Source organism: Polypterus senegalus, chromosome 9 (assembly GCF_016835505.1).
Source record: "Polypterus senegalus isolate Bchr_013 chromosome 9, ASM1683550v1, whole genome shotgun sequence".
Lineage (NCBI taxonomy): Eukaryota > Metazoa > Chordata > Cladistia > Polypteriformes > Polypteridae > Polypterus > Polypterus senegalus.
This window is the reverse complement of record NC_053162.1, coordinates 125,488,956-125,502,074: the sequence shown is the minus strand read 5'-3', so window position 1 is coordinate 125,502,074 and position 13,119 is coordinate 125,488,956. Positions and strand designations below refer to the sequence as shown.

Sequence of the window (13,119 nt, the reverse complement as noted above, 5' to 3'; positions counted from 1 at the left end):
GTTAATAGAAATACTGGGATTTTTTTCTGTTATTAACATTTATATAATATATGTTTATTTACACAGGGGTTACTATTACTATCTCATAGACTGCTGCGTCCCAGGTTTGAATTTTAGGCTGGGTCATTGCCTGTGTAATCATTCCTCATTATCTAATTCTATGTTTCAATGTATTCTCAGGGTTCTCTCACTTTCCACAAAGACATTCCCTTTAGGCCCATTCACATCTAAGAATTTGTCTAGTGTTTTAACGCTAGATCAGAGTGATTCCAAACCGCTTGAAAAGTTATTTGCCAATGTTTTCAATGACACTATTCACACCTATGCGTCTTAGCAGCAACTGGTTTAGACAACTCCTGCATGCAGAAGTTTTCAAGCATTTCTGGCCAAACTCTTCTGTGTTTTGGAAGTATTTTTACAGGAAGTCAATGTCTTTTCCTGGATAACGTAGCTGATTGAAACTAGAAAAAAAAAATGCTTGTTTCATTGCATTTTTCCCCATAGGAAAGTTTTACTGCTCAAGGGTTCTTCTTTGATGGCTCCTGAGACTTAAAAGAGATTCTAATTTATGTTTCATCTAAGAATCGACTTTGTCACAGATGTTTCTCCTCAAATTCCTTATGAGACATGAGATATAACTGAGGTGAAGGAGTCAAAATGGAAAATTTACATACAAAATCATTTTATATTTTGATGATCATTTGGCTAATGCCTTTATCTAAGTTGACTTACAACATTTGAAATATAATTGGTTAAATTTCTTATTCTAATTGGACCATGGACAGATAAAGTAACTTTCTCTTGCTCAGATTGTATTAGTAGCAGGATTTGAACACACAACCTTTGGATTGAAGCCCAAAACCTTGATCATTATTCCACACTGCCTGTCTTGTCTTCTAGTAGGTGTATGATCTAACTGAAGCACAGCAATATAAATTAGAGCAACTAACAGTATTATTCAGAAGCAAGGACTATAGTTTTGTAATCATAGTAAATTGTTTTGTTGCCACAAACAACTATCCACATATTCCACCATATATTACTGAGCAAAGAATGCAAGTACTATCAAACTGCAACATAAAAAAAAATGTCAAGACACAATTTGGAAAATCTGAGCCCAATGTGTCACTTTGTTGAGATCTCTGCTGAAACTCAAGAGTAGAACCTTGTGAAGTATGGGGGAACGTTCAAAAAGTTTCCGCACTTTTATATTTTCGTTCGAAATGGTGAAGGAGGGAGGAGTAGAAATGTGACATAAAAAAGTTGGTACAATACTGGGGAAAGAAAGGTGATGTCATTTGTTTTTGAAATTCTTAATAAATAAAGTTTAAAAAAGTGCAGAAGCTTTTTGAACATCGCTCGTATTTTTTTGTCAGGAATAAATTTCGTACAAGCATGAGACTAAAGAAAATGTATCCATTTTCTTTTTTACTTATCTCATTGTTGTATAGGAGAAACCAAAAAGATATTAAGGAGATCACTTTTTTGATTTTTCATTCCTATGGGTCTAGTGAGAGTTATTCAGGGATGGGTTAAGGTACATTAATCAAGTGATAAGAATTTTACAAAAGTTATACTGTAAGTATACATTTACTTTTAATCAGGTTAAGGTTTAGTACAGATGTTTTAACAAATTCCTTACAGATAATGCAATTTGCATGTCTGAGTATTTCTGGATTTATTGGTATTATTGAGCATGTTGAGTATCATTACCTTTTTCTACAATGAATACTTAAAATGTGTCAGTGATATTTTCAATTAAGAAAATAAATTTAGTCCTTCATGAAGTAAATAATATCCATCCCCTTTTTCAAATTCCAATCCAAGCACCCAGGTGAATACTGGCTGCTATACCACCAGATCACACTGTTTCAAAATATCTTTAGCAAATAACTAGACTGAAACTAATCACATACTTTATGAATACTTTTCTGTTACTGGATTGTACACAATACACTCTTTTGTACTTCACTGTCTGTCTGAGCCATAAAAATGATAGGCACACCTTCTACCACATGTGCTTCTTTCCTTACATCCATCACGATTGCAATAATCACTGCCTCTCAGTGACACTAAACCCTTAGCACATACAGGATTAAATGTATATGAATATCACATACTGTATGCTCAATACTTTTCAGTTTATTACTGCTGTGCACGATAAACCCTTCCTCACTTAATGGCCTTACTAGATGGCCTGTTCACGTGCTTGCATAACGTTGCACTGACAGCAGTAGACAATTTTTTTGTGAAATAATGCAATGTTTTGTGTTTTGTTTTTCCAAATATAACTACTTAATGTCATTAAGTGCTTATCTACACCTGTATGTTGGACTGCCATACCCTGTTCAGGGTTGCTGACTGCCTTCCACCTGATGCTGCCAGGTTAGGCTCTGGCCAACCACGACTTTAAATTGAATTAAGAATGTACAATTATGTGCATCATTTATTTAGCTTGTTCACATATTTATAAAATCTGCAAACTGGTAGGTTAAGATACTTGATCAGGGAAACACAGTAAGATAATAATTAACCTGGCAAATATATTTATACCACTTTACCTACTAGACTGCACTACCCTCCATTGTTTTATCACTTATTCTTGAGTGCTTAGCTGCAGCAGTTAACTTTATATAAATCTTTAGTCACTTTTTAAAGTGGACAGCATAATTCTACTGTACAGTTTATTCTTGTGATTATCATATTTGAAGTTTATCTTTTTTGATTTTTGACATGAATATTAGCTTTTACTTATTTCTTCTTGCTGCTGAACTGCACTTCTATGATTTTTAAATTAAAATCAACAAAAAGAAAAATAATTTGCAATTTGCTCATTTATTAATTTTATTTTATTTATTAATTGCCAGACTACTACTGGTAAAGAACACATATAAAGCATGATCACACAAACCAACAGAGCATTCAATGACACTAATATTACACAAAAATAAACGTCATTGCATACTAGAGTTTTATTTCATATCTTGCTAAAACAAGCTTTGGCAAAGTGCCAAGCACTTCTAGAAATCCAAAAAATTGGCATCCCGTGCGGTGGAGTCTGCCAGTTGGCCTCTGTGTCCGCCCGGCTTTTTTCTTCCCCATTGCAAAACGCCTGCAGCAGCTCCTTGGCGGCTTCAGTTGGGTACTCCGCGCTGGCTTGCGCGTGCCTGCTTGCGGCCCCTGCCGCGTGTGCGCGCTTCGCGCTGTACCGCGTGTGCTGGCTTGCGGCTCCTGCCGCGTGTGCGCGCTTCAGTGCGCTGTGCTGTGCAGTCCTGACTGCTTGCCTGTAACTGCGTCGGGAGCGCACTCTCCGACGCCGGTGAGCCGAGAACCGTGCCCCGCGCTGTTGCGCTTCGCTATGCCGGGTCAGCAAGAGTAAATAACGCAGGTTCCGACCCAAATGGACGGGCCGGGATCCGCACGACTACGCCAGTGTGATAAAGGCGCTATATAGCGCCCGACCCGGCACAGACTACGCAGAGGCACGTGTTCACACTCAAACGGCTTTTTATTTTCTTCAGCTGTGTGACACGCCTTCCCCGTGCCACACAGCCCAAATACAGTCCCAAAGCACAAAATAACCCACACAACCAAACGCTTCCTGGCACCACCACCACTCCTCCTCCTCCTCCTCCTCCTCCTCCTCCTCCTCCTCCTCCCAGGCAACCTCGTCCTCATCCTCCCGATTCTGGCCCTGATTGCTGGGAGGCAGGCCCTTTTATTACCCCATCCGGAAGTGTTCCAGGTGCCTGACGAGCTGGTCTTAATTGCTCCTCCGGGTGGGGCTGATAAACCGTCCAGCGTGGTGGCTGGTTGTCCGCAGCACCCCCTAGCGGCCACCCCATCTCCCAACCGGGCTGCTGTGGTGGACTCCATGTCCCATGGAGCCACGGGGGAGATTGAGGAGGGATCCACGGCCAGGGAGGCTGCCCCCAAGCGCCCCGGGGAAGGTACTGCAATGTCCATGATGGCTCCCTCGGGACGTATGCAGCAGAGGCGTCCCGGCCGGGCATGGGACCCGGCTGTCCGTCACAATACATACAAATTGTTTTTTTTGCTTTTTAGTATTTTCTTTTTATTTTTCTAGTTATTTATGACATTACTTACTAATAAGCACACAAATGAGTAAAACTAAAACAGCTGCTGTTTAGCAGTGAATGTTGCCCCTCCCTTGTGTCTGCTATGCTTGTCATTAATCGTCCATATATTCAGATATAGTTAAGAAAGAAAATTTTACAGAAAAGGGGGATTTAAAGAACATTGCATAATTATGAATCTAAAGATAAGGTATATAATACAAATATTTCTTAATTTCCTATAAATATAAATCTAACACTAATTTACTTTTCTGAAGGCAAAATAAGAGAAGAAATATAAAGGACAGACAAATATCAACAAGAACAATGAAAGATAAAAATTACCCACTGATTGTAACACTGGTTGAAATAAAAACCTACAGCCACATTATGAAATGCCTGGCAGAAATTAAAACATTGAAAAAAACTCAGATATTAATGTCTTGACCCTTTATACAAATACTAGACATTAAGCCCATTAAAATAACGGGCGATAGAACAGTAGTGCATAAACATTTGTATGAACAGTCTATATTAAATGGCAAGGGACCTTGTATGTGGCTGTAATATGTGTCACTGTATTGTGTGCCTTTAATTTTCTCTCTCAGTAATACTGGTTTGTATTTCCGTAAAATGCCTGTAATTTTGTATGACAGTAATACAGTTCAACCTCGGTTCACGACCATAATTCATTCCAAAACTCTGGTTGTAACCCGATTTGGTCGTGAACCGAAGTAATTTCCCCCATAGGATTGTATGTAAATACAATTAATCCGTTCCAGACTGTATGAACTGTATGTAAATATATATTTTTTTAAGTTTTTAAGCACAAATATAGTTAACTATACCATAGAAAGCACAGCGTAATAGTAAACTAAATGTAAAAACATTGACTAACACTAGGAAAACCTTGAACAACAGAGAAAACTAACACTGCAAGAATTTGCGCTATAGCCTTATGACCCGCTCGCTAAAAACTCTTTTTTTAATGAGTTTTAAGCACAAGGGAAAAAATGAACATTTGAAAAATCTGTAATTTAATAAACAACCAAGAAAAGTAACATTGCAACAATGCACGCGTGCGCCTGTGTGTGTGTGTGTGTCTCTCGTGGGCCTGCGTGTGTGTGTCTCTCGTGTGTGTGTCTCTTAAGCGCACGCCTCTGTGTCTGTGTGTGTGTCTGTCTGTCTCTCGCCTGTGTGTGTGTGTGTGTGTGTGTGTCTCTCGCGGGCCTGCGTGTGTGTGTCTCTCGCGTGTGTGTCTCTTAAGCGTGCACCTCTGTGTCTGTGTGTGTGTCTGTCTGTCTCTCGCCTGTGTGTGTGTGTGTGTCTCGTGTGTGTGATGCGCACGTGCCTGTGTGTGTGTGTCTCGCGTGTGCGTGTGTGTCTCGTGTATGTGAAACGCGCGCCTGTGTGTGTGTGACTCGCGTGCGCCTGTGTATGTGCGTGACTTGCGTGCGCCTGTGTGTGTGTGTGACTCACGCGCGCCTGTGTGTGTCTGTCTCTCTCTCTGCACAGGGAATGCACAGGAAGAGACTGAACACATGCTGTGTGGCCCGCGCATGCGCACTTCTCCAGAAGACACACACACAGACACTGTGCGCCTGTGTGTGTGCGTGACTTGCGTGCGCCTGTGTGTGTGTGACTCACGCGCGCCTGTGTGTGTGTGACTCGTGCATGCCTGTGTGTGTATCTGCCTCTCTCTCTGCACAGGGAATGCACAGGAAGAGACTGAACACATGCTGTGTGGCCCCGCGCATGCGCACTTCTCCAGAAGACACACACACAGACACTGTGCGCCTGTGTGTGTGCGTGACTTGCGTGCGCCTGTGTGTGTGTGACTCACGCGCGCCTGTGTGTGTGTGACTCGTGCATGCCTGTGTGTGTATCTGCCTCTCTCTCTGCACAGGGAATGCACAGGAAGAGACTGAACACATGCTGTGTGGCCCGCGCATAAGCACTTCACCAGAAGACACACACACACGGACACCTGGATGCACACAAGAGGATACATGGGTAACGGCACATGCTCTGTCTAGTATTTTTCTGAATCTCTTGCCTTTGTTTATGAAATTTTTTTTTGCCTTACCCTTTATATTTGTTTTTGCTTGTTTGTGCACTGTCCCCTGCTTCTTTTTGCCACAGTCTCAGCAAGCCCATGAGTTGTCTGTCACCTGTTTTGGATTAAGCAAATGATAATGTCACAAGCAGCCATTACAAGTGTTCTAAAGGTGAAAAGTTCAAAAACGAAATACTGGCATCTTTTGGACAAACATATGTATTTTTCTTTTTGTGTAGGGCATAGGGAGAATGCAGAAGAGACATACTAGAGGCGCTGAGGAGATATACTAGCGTCATCCCCAATGATGGAGAAGCGAATGAGAGTTTTTGTGTTCTGTGATGTCAGAGTTAATTATAAAAATAATATTTTGCTCTTAAAAACGTGTTTTGATTGCTGCTAAGGAGCTGTGCAGGAATTTTTAAAGCCTTTCTTTCACTTTAGAAGGGTTTGTCTGAATTTTTTCGCCCACACAGGAACAAAAGCAGCTGAGTGTTTGGGGGAGCATTTGTAAAAATTACTTGTTACTTCTACTTGTACTTGTATGTTTTATTTGTATTCAAACAAGCAGAAAGCAGCAGTAGGTGACACTGGCATCTCTGTAAGTAAATACCTAATATTGTAGTGACGAATAATTAAACGTAATAGAAACAATGATTCCTCAGTGGAAAAAAGGCAGTGGCTGACTTCAAAGTGATAAAGAGAAGGGCTTAGTGGTATGTAAGCAGGCTGCTAGTGTTCAGGCGCTGAACAGACAGGAGCAAACAAGACATTAAGAAATTAACTAGCAGAGGATATTCAGTAAGCAAGTTTTTCTAGATTGAGCAGTTCTTAGTGGTCAGGAAAGTAGAGGGGTTAAAAGCGCAACAGCTTAAGGGTTCATTAAAATGAAGGATTAAAAATAGGGCTAGTGGGCAGATTTTAATTAAAGAATAAGAGGAGTGCAAAGTTAGGAGTGCAGTAAAAGAAAAGTAAAGTTAACCTTATATAAGAACAAACAGCAAACAGTTTAGTGGGAGAATGTTACAGGAGGTGTAAAATAACTGTAGCAGTTCTTTAATCAATTTTTTTTTATCATTTATGTTAGAAAAAACTTTAAAAACAAGCAATTTTAGTGATTCAAAGTCAAATTGTAATAATGAGCCAAGTGCAATGCAAGTCCTCTTGAATGTTGGACTTTTCAAAGGATGGCCTCGAGGAGCCAGTCTTCTATGAGGGCTATATCTGTAGGAGATGCCACCTGATCCAGCTCCTCAAGCTCAGGGTTGCTGAACTGGAAGAGGAGTTGGTTAGCCTCTGTTGTATTAGAGAATTGGCAGACCTGGCCCAGGTGTTTTTATAGAGAAATATTGTGCACCCCTAAGGTGATGTGGGAGGAGATTCTGGACCAGACAAGAAGAGATAGTTGGGTCACAAGGTGGAAGGTAAAGGGTTCAAACTATTTGGATGGCATCAACCCCAGAACTGGAATTGCCAAACCATTTTCAGGTCCTTGTGGAGCTGGATGGTGTCTCTGAGGATTCTGAGTGGGTAGGTAGCCATGAGGAGCCCCAATGGACCACCTCAAAACCAGTTCTCAGAAAGAGACAGGTAATGATTGTTGGGGACTCAGTCATTAGGGTAATTGAAACACAGGTTTGCTCCATAGACAGAGAATCTCACATGGTGTGTTGCCTTCCAAGTGCACAGGTGGAATGGATGGAAGGGTGGCTAGGCTCTTGGCCGCAGCGGGGGTGGATCCAGTGGTCATTGTCCAAATTGGAACAAATGACATACATAAGTGTAGTCTGTCAGTTCTGTAATCTACAGTATATTTAAAGAGTTAGGTGCTATGGTCCAAAGGAGCAGAACTGACAAGGTAGTCTACTCTGAAGTTCTGTTTGTACCATGTGCCAGTCCAGGTAAGAGTGAGGAGATTAAAAGACTTAGTGCATGGCTCAGATCTTGGTGTGAGATATAAGGGTATAGGTTTATGGAACATTGGGACTCCTTATGGGATAGATGGGATCTGTTCCACCACAACATTTGAACTGGAGGGGCAGCAATGTGTTAGGGACATTTGAGTAAGTTAGTTGAGGATTGTTTACATATGTACATATAGGAACAAACAATAGTGTAAAAATAAAAATGTATAGTAATGTAAATTCTAACTCAATGTTAAAATGCAAAAGTAAAATGAATAATACATTAAAAATAGCTTGCCTTAATGCTAGCAGTATATAAAATAAGGCAAGTGAGTTGGAGATGTATGTAGCAGAACATAACTATATTATAGCAATAACAAAAACCTGGCTAAATAACAAAGATGAAGATGAGTATAACATAGAGGAATACACATTTTTTGGAAGGATAGATGGAACAGTAAATGAGGTGGGGCTGCTGTTTATGTCAAACAGAATCTAAACATTAGTCCTCTTCAGCTGAATGATGAGCCCCATCTTAATGAGAACATGTGTCTTATTCTGGAAAGCATTAGGGAAAGATACCTTATTTTATGACTGTGTTATAGACCACCCAGTGCATGGCAATGCAGACATATTGCTGTTGGTATAAAGGAGCCCCAGCAGAGTTTCTTCACACACTTCAGTTGAATAATTTGTTGGCTAAAAGTACTCAGTGTCAGTTAGACAGGTGAGGATATGCAGTATTGTTCATAATGGCACTCAGTTTTGTTTTCATTTTCTGCTTTGCTACGCCCCCTACAGGTGCCCAGAGTGTGTTCCATAACTGAGTCTGCCTTTTTAATTAGCTTGTTGATTTGGGGGGCGTCTGCTAAAGTGATGTTACCAGTCCAGCACACCACAGTGTAGAACATCACACTGGGCATCAAAGAGTCATAGAAGATGGGAAGGATGTCACTTCCCACATTAAAGGAACACATTCTCTGCTCTGCCCTTGCTCATATAATTAGGGAGAAATAATAATATAAAGGGAGTAATACATTGAGAAAATTTACAATATTTAAGTTACTAAAATTGCATCTTAAGTGTCATTACCCTCTTTGTTTAATTATTTTTCCAAATTCATATGTAACCTTGATAAGTAGAGTGAGAATGTGTTGCAGTATTAGGTCCTGGGATGTAAAAGCATGCATTTAATGAGTATAAATAAAGCTTAGGAAAAAAAAAAATATGAAGGCAGCATGGTAGAAGAAAGAGTTTCCTCCAAGTTGCTGGATACTCCCTGCATGGAGTTTGCATGTTGTTCTCCTCATGTCTACATGAGTTTCTTCAAGATGCTCTTGGTTTTCTCCACACTCCAAAGACATATGTGTGTGTGTCTGTTCACATTGCAATGAGCTGGCACCAGGGATTGTTCCTGTCTTGTGCCCTTTGCCTGCTGGGACAGACAGTTTCCCCATGACCACACTCTAGATAAGTTTATGGTTTAGAAAATGGATAGATGTATATTTTTCAGTGATGATTTACAGTAAATGGTAATCGTATGATAATGCAGAGCCTATTCAAAAGCATTGAGGTAAATAATATTTGTAATAGCTCTACAGTCTGCCTTGCAACCACTGTCATTCTGGTATAATTTAATGTAGTGTTTCCAAGAATATGTCATGAGGATGGAAAATGCAATGTAGTGTTCCAAAATGAAGCATACCCCTTTCCCACTTTTCTGCCCCTTTAAATGTGTGAAATGCATTGCAGTATTTTTATAATTACCGATGTGCTACTCAGCTGACTGCATAGTTAAAAAGTAGTACACCACAAAAGGACTGTAAATTAGTTATGCATAGACTTGATCGCCTTACATTTTTCACTGCAGCTAACAACTAGACCTCAAGATCATCTCCTGTTAGTTTTATGCTGTATACTGTAGTCTGGCCTTTACATATTGGTAGTACAATACTATATAAGATACATGGCAACAGACTCTCATGGATTTTCCTGTTATTTCTTTTTCTCTCTGTTTTCTCTTGAGGTACTGAAGTCTGTGGGCCCACAAACTGACATTTTCTGCAGGTTTATCCTTCCTAGAGTTTTTGTTTTCCTGTCCTTGGTTGCCTTTTGCCCATAATAAGTACTGTTGTTAAAATATATGAACTATCCACTTGTCTGTGGTGTGCAGATTAGGAGGTGTGTGGTTTATGTCTGTGTAAGCTATTGCATTTTGTATTATTATTATCGTTATTGATGAATTCATTCAGTCTAGGTGAAATATTCCAAAGATTAGCAGGAGCTCAGTATGCTCTGTTAGGTGGTTGCAACATTACTTCTTGTTAAACCTTTTTCAAATTTTGCTCTTTAGACATGTAGGACAAAGTCTATCTATAAGAAGTAAGATTAGCAGTATTGTATACTGTATATCTTATTGCTCTGTAATGTATTTGTTGTAAGCAGCACCTGATGTTAATAAAATAAAAAAATATAATGGGTGAATAAAAGAAAGATTGCTGAATGGATTATAATTGCACTGTAATTAACTGGAGTCTTTTCCAGGTCTGAATCCTAACCTTGTGTCCAAAGCTACTGGGGTAGTCATATCTTCTTCATGGCTTTGTAATGGTAATTGTGAGTATGAAAAATAGTTTTATGAATGAGTGGATGGATTATTATTTAAGTCAAAACAAGCAAGCTAAAATAAAAAAGACAAAAATCATACTTTTGCATTCTGGGTCACTTCAGTGCTTAATGTAAACTGAAAATCAATAATTTATATTTATAGTACTGACCTGTATTAGTGCCAATTACACTGTAGGTATTCTACATTATAACAGTCCTTAAATATACACAATGAATTTACAGAGATAAGAAAAGGTAAACAGTAAAAGTACCTTTTAGAACAAATCTTGTTTGTTTTTCTAAAATGCTCCTTTTATTCATTCTATTACTCTGTCTTCTTCTTCTGTACACTCTCCCTTCAAAGCAATCTATGTAAGGCTTTGTATCATATTTTCCAGAGTTCTCTTCATCTTCCACTCTCATTTAGTGTCTTCTCATCTCTTACTCTTAACTTGTCTTGAACATTTCCCCTTGAGTTTCTGTATATAATGCTATAATCCTCAAAGTTGAACTCTCTTTATGTCACCTTTATAACTGGCAGGTACACATATTACACTCAGCTGGAAGGGAGGGACAGGCTAGAAGAAGATGTCATTTGGCAATTTTGAATAACTCTGCTAAAACAGACGAACATGTGTAAAATATCACTTTGCATAATATATTCAAGAACAATATGACTTCATTATAGTTTTTAATACAGAGCCAGACTGGCTAGAGTGTTAGATAGGGACTTGGCTTCCATTCCAGCCATAGTTTTAAATGAGAGCCACATGTACATATATATATATATTGTCGGAGATGGCTGGGGTGGTGACTAGGCCGGGATGCCCTGGAGGACTGGAGGAGGGTTTGCACCTTCCCCAGACCATGTGGGGGTGACCGCCCTGGTACCTTTGGGAGCCACAGGTACAGAGCTTTGAAGCTCAACCCTGTAGGGGTCCGTGGCCACCACCAGGGGGCGCCCCTATGCCTTTGGCGCCCTGTACCTCAGCACTTCCGCCACACCCGGAAGTGCTGGGGGGGAGACGTGGAGGAACACCCGGAGTGCTTCCGGGGATGCTTATAAAAGGGGCTGCCTCCCTTCACGTGGGGATGGGTGGAATAAGGATGATGTCTGGGAGGTGGCAAGGAGACGGCCACAAGGCTATGGACTGTTAGGCCTGGACTGGGGTTGTGTGGCACTGTAATTAATGTATTATAAACTTGTGTTGGGTGACATTGACGTGTCCACCTGTCTGTGTCCAGGCCGGCTACCACAATATATATACTGTATATATATATATATATATTCACACAGTCAAAGTCCCAGGTTCAAATAAAGTTGTGTTTTATTACACAACTAGCAAAATATCCGCGCTTCGCAGCAGAGAGGTAGTGTGTTAAAAAAGTTATGAAAAAGAAAAGGAAACATTTTAAAAATAACGTAACATGATTGCCAATGTAATTGTTTTGTCACTGTTATGAGTGTTGCTGTCATCAAGGATTTGATTATCATTATTTCTTTCAATCGGGTTCGTATTTGGAGTACGTGTTGTGTTCAAGTTACATTCCGTGTTTGTTAACTGTTGTAAAGATAACAGGTTTCATTCATCGAAGTGTTCACTACCCAAATCAGTACTCGTGAATCTAAGATGTTTAACAGGCATTTCTGTTATGAACTTGTGGATTTGCCTGCGAGTATTTAGCGGCAGCGTCTCTATGAACATGTGGATTTGCCTGTGAGTATTTAGTGGCAGCTTGTCTATGAACTTGTGGATTTGCCTGCGAGTATTTAGTGGCAGCATCACAAAGTTGTTTCCGTCTAGCTGCATCAGAAAATGTACCACAACGTCTGACACGCCTCCTTTTTACTGCTTTCTCACAGCTTGGATTGCTGCTGTCATAATCGGTTTGAGTTTCGGTAAGTAACAGTTCTTTGACTGATGGTGATCACCTCGATTGACATGTTAATGTGGGTACGGTTGGAACGGTAAAGGAAATGGGTACCTGAACAGTAAATTAAGTCTAAAATACCTACACAATAACTATAATTGTAATAAACGAACAATAAAACAGCGGAGAAGCCATGGATTAAATAAAAAGGCTGCAGTTATCAGCAGGGAGACGTGAATACCGTGGCGAAGCAAGGAAGGGAATGAACAGACCAGAGCGACGGACAGCCTTATATGGGCAAGCAGCCAATTACGTTAGAGGCGTGGGGATGGGGGACGCAACTCCGCCTCACACGGCGACCGAGCTGCAGGCTATGGACATATATATGTACGTAAGTAGGATTCAGTTAGATTTTGGTCTCGTCCGTTGCGAGAGATGCACGTCTGAAGTGGAGCTCCGCTAGCGGCGATGTTATTTTTCATATTATCTGCTTATTATCCTGTATTTATCCAACCAGAGGGACACTGCTACAGTATATGTAAGCATATACAAACATGGTCAACAAGAAAGGAGGTCCAAAAGAACCGAAAACTAAAGCTGCACC

General features: G+C 40.3%; 1 protein-coding gene across 1 annotated transcript in view; it reads right to left on the bottom strand.

The window, feature by feature from the left end:
• LOC120535730 (solute carrier family 2, facilitated glucose transporter member 1) overlaps positions 1–11,129 on the bottom strand; it is a 31,215-nt gene extending 20,086 nt beyond the window's left edge. Inside the window, exons 1-2 of the mRNA XM_039763756.1 lie at positions 10,916–11,129; positions 6,163–6,247 (exon numbers count right to left, since the gene is read on the bottom strand). The gene's annotated coding sequence lies outside the window, so the exon portion shown is untranslated. The remainder of the gene's footprint in view (positions 1–6,162; positions 6,248–10,915) is intronic.
• Between the last annotated feature and the right edge of the window lie 1,990 nt (positions 11,130–13,119).